Raw genomic sequence first — 4,660 nt, forward strand, 5'->3', positions numbered from 1 at the left:
AGTTTCAAGAGTATTAATATTAGCTCTTCCATGAATTTTCGGTAGAATTCTTCACTGAAGAAGATATCTGGCTCTGGGATTTTTTTATGTTGGAAGGCTTTGTAAGATTGTTCCTACTTTGTTAGCTGCTATAGGTAAATATACGTTGCTTGTCTATTCTTGATTTAATTTTGTTAAGTAAGAGTTATCCAGAAATTTGTCCATACCTTTGAATTTTCAAATTTTGTAGAGTATAAGTTTTCAAATTAGGACCTGAAAATTGCCTGGATTTCCTCAGTGTCTATTGTTCTGTACCCCTTTTTGTTTCTGATTTTGTTAATTTCCATGTTCTCTCTTTCCTTTTTGTTTAGTTTGGATAAAGGTTTGTCTCCTTTGTTAATTTTCTGAAAAAAAAGCAACTCGTTATTGCAATGATTTTTTTTGTATAATTTTCCTGTTTTCTACTGTATTATTTTCAGCACAAAAATTGATAATGGGGCCTACTCCTGAGGGTTGAGTTTGCTTCATTAGTGTCCTAAGGTTTTCACTTGTGTTGTTAATTCTCTAATGTGTCTCTCATCCGTTTTCTTCATATGGGCACTGAATGCAATCAACTTCCTTCATATCAGTGCTTTCAAGGTGTCCCATAAATACATATATGTTCTATCCACAACCCCATTGAATTTTAGGAATTACTTAATTTCTTTATTTCTTCTTAGACACAAGTATGTCGAAATTGAGCATTATTCAGTTTCCATGAGTATGTTGGGATTCTGTGATTTGTTTTGTTTTTATTGAATTGCAATTAAAAAGCATGGTGGTCTGCTAAGACACAGGGTAATATTCAAATGTTTTTGTATCGGGTGAGGATTTTTATGTTGCCTAGTCTATGTTCAATTTCAGAGAATGTTCCATGTGGAGCAGAGAAGTATTTATCCCCTAAGGAGCCTCAAAACTCCAGTGATCACTGAATACATAATGACAGATTTTCATAATTAAATGAATAAACATTAAACAAGTGGATGGCGTTTTATGCGTAAAGCCTAAATGATTGATAAATACTGAAGAGACATTGAGTTCTTAATCATAGATTTGAACAAAAATGAATGAATACAGAGATAGTTTCTCATAATTTACCCCTAGAGAGATAACGAAATGATATCAACATTGATTTAAATAAAAAAAGGAAGAAAGAAAGAATTCACAAGATACAATTTAACACCAACAAGGTGAATCCAGACTCCACTCTTCCTGTAGTAGAAAAACACAGATTTGAATACTGAAATAATCAGATAGTCAGATCGTCTGTCACACTTGAGTCTCAAAATGTGGCAGCAAACATCAGGGATCACAGATTATATAATGAAAGTATTTAATAATTACATCTTTAAATATGTAAGCAGTAGACCTTTTTTTGTATCACCAATTCCTGGGCAGACTTGCCAGGTATGAAACTGTATGCTGTCATCACGCATTTTTAAAATGCCATCATTTAATCGTCAGATAAACATACTGTCTTGCCTGATGAATTCTGTTGGCCTGACATCATCACAAGCGCCTTAATCTCTGTTGTGGTGCTGCAGGATCTGAGATAATGGGCCCAATCCTGGTGTAGCAGTAGTAGTCACAATGTTGATATCAGCTGAAAAGATGGCTGCAGCAGGGACATAACCAGCATAGCTGAGAGAGAGATGTTCTTCCGTGTTCTGGGTTGTCATCCTTTTTCCAGGTCTTGGTGATGGTGCCAAACTGCTAGTGCTACTCCTTCTTCTCATGGTAGATCACAACCGATGTGAAGATGTGGAGGAACAGCAGGTAGTCAACACCCAGACCACCATGCTGGCCTTGGTGAAGTCCTTGTACTTCTCTGAGGGCACCGTGCAACCTTCTGGACTCAATCATCCAGCAACCCTCGTACTCTGGGAGATGCATAGATCATTCAGAAAATGTGCGGCTCATGTCTACAACTTTCCTAACCTTGTCCCTGACAGATATTTGCACCCTAATCGTAATCTGTGATGGCATTGTCTGTCGTTTACATAATTCAAAGAATTGAATAATTCAGTAATAGCTAACTGTCACAATAAATATGTGATGTAGCATTTACTGGCAGGGAAGCATGGCCAGACTCCATTCATGAAGGATGTCATCATCCTCAATTGAAACAATGTATGATAAAATGGGATGACATTGCACATTATCTCCACAAGAGGAGGCTTTACAGGTCCCTTCATGGAGTGGAGGATTTTTGGTTTACATAATTATAAAATTATTTTCATTATCTTGGGTATTAACACGGATTGTCAATTTAAATACATTAATTATGTAAGTAGATGATCTGTGGCACCAGATTCCAGGTGTCATGGATGAGATAATCATTGTTTTATATAATTAAATAATCAAACAATGAGTTCATGTAACATCATCCACTTTCCTAAGGCGGCTCCAAACCAAGATGGTGAACGATGCTTTTGTGATGAATTTAAATATTTTGATTACAAAATTGATATTTAGATGGTCCATAAAAATCACTTCCCACATCGTGGAATCCATTGATCATGGATTATCTAAAGTCCTGTTTTAATAATCAAATAAAATCATAATCAGAGGATGAAATGGTCTGCCATACTCGACACAATTGACTCTCATTGACTCCCACATAATTGTGGGAAACTCCCATCTTCATCCCTTATTTCATCGCAGAACAGAGTAGTAAAATGTTTAAATGCTGAAATGTCATTGTGTATGCAGGTTTTAGAAGATACTACACATTTCATGTTGGACGGCTGCCTCAAAAGAGATGGACTGCAATCCAATAATCCCGAAGTCTACTCTAACAAATGGATTATCACAATCCTGAAGGAAGATAACAATGGCAAACTCACCTTTTGATGGATGATTGTGTGTCTATTATCTTTGTGTCCATAGTATTACTTGTTAGGAGACAGAATTCATGAACAGAAGACTTTGAACTGTTTCTCCACAGACGATGTTCTCTGATAATTACGTAATCTTGAATTTGGTAACCACTAAAAGCTGTAGGCAAACTTCCAGAGATTTGGCTATGACTTGGTTAGGCGAATCAAATGCTGTCTTTGAAAGTTTTTTGGAGATAGCTATCTTGGGAGACTGTAATGTCCCATGATAACACTTTCTCGAAGCTGCTCTCTGGTCCTTGGTCCATGGTACCAGGATACAGAATGCAAGCAGTGTTGCCAGACAACATTTATGAACCAAAATTCTGTCACATTCTAGAGCCCCTACCACATGCTAAAAGGAACATACCCACGGAAGAACTAACCTTACAGCCTCACTGAGTTTCTCAAAAAAAACAAAAAACAAAAAACAAAACAAAAAAAAGCAGGGCACTTTCTTTTTAGTTTTACATATATACACGTCTCTCAAGCTACAACATGCCTATAGTGACATAGGCATGACAACGAAAGCATCATTATGCCATTCAAGTACAATGATGAGTATTTTAAACCTGTTTTTTCTATTCTTCAATTTTCTAATTTCTAGAATGGAAACAATACAATTAATCGCCTCAACCATGAACCTATTCTCTTTATTGAAAATAAAATAAGCTCCTCTTCATTCTCTGTCCTTTAGAGGAGCTTGATCCCATGGTTTTTCAGCATTGTTTAGATCTCCATTGGGCTGATGGCTAAGGATTTTGAGCAGTGTCTTATGTTTCTTTCAGTCATTTTGGATTCCTCAATTGACTGTTCTCTATTAAGTCCTGTACACCGTTTTCTATGATGGTTATTTAGAGTTATTCATTGTTGGTGGTATGCCATGTAATCAGCCCGACAGAGTTCATTATATGAGATTCCATGATCAGGAGATTATTCAGTTATTCCATTTTTAAAATCAGTGGTCACTGTGCCTTTCATGGGTCAGTTCTGTTGCAACCGCTCAGAAACTGATGATGCGAAATAACACAGTATTTTTAAATCGTGTAATCATTCGATTGTTAAAAATCTACCATTATGCAATCAGTAACCACTGGATAAAGCAGTGTCCCTCATTCTCTGGGCACTGCTTCTGGTACCGATCTCCTGCTGTGTCAATCCCACAGCAGCCAAAAGAGGGATGACACTGTCATTACTTACCAAAAAAAATAAGTTAATAATTGGATCGTCCTGCATACTTAACGCTCATAAGATGGAACCAAACTCCAGTGATTGTCAAGGAAGTAGTACTTAGATAATTAAATAATGCCACATGGTTAAGTACCGTGGAGGAATGTCCAGACCCCACTTAAGAAGAACAACGTCTTCATCGATTTAAATAATTAATGTACAATGAAAAATGATTGAATAATGACATGGTGGGGCATTCGTAAATCACACATGGAGTTGTCAGACTGATCTCTTCCTGGAATAAGGATGTTTTTAAAAAAATAAATTGATAATTACTTAGTGGGCATTTTATATTAACACTGACGAAACGGCATCAAAGTCCTAAACCTATCGCTGATGTAGAGATCTACTAATATAGCTTAATGAAGAGGTAATGAGATGATGTTACATCAACTCCCAAAATCTGACTCCAAGGGGACTTATGTTCCCTAACATCACCCGTATTTTAAATTTGTTAATTAAATGATGAATCATCATTTAATTTCCTAGTTTAACAGCTAAGGAAGTGTAGTATTAGATGATGTGATGGTCTGGCA

This window comes from Phodopus roborovskii, unplaced genomic scaffold (assembly GCF_943737965.1).
Source record: "Phodopus roborovskii unplaced genomic scaffold, PHOROB, whole genome shotgun sequence".
NCBI classification, from domain to species: Eukaryota; Metazoa; Chordata; class Mammalia; order Rodentia; family Cricetidae; genus Phodopus; species Phodopus roborovskii.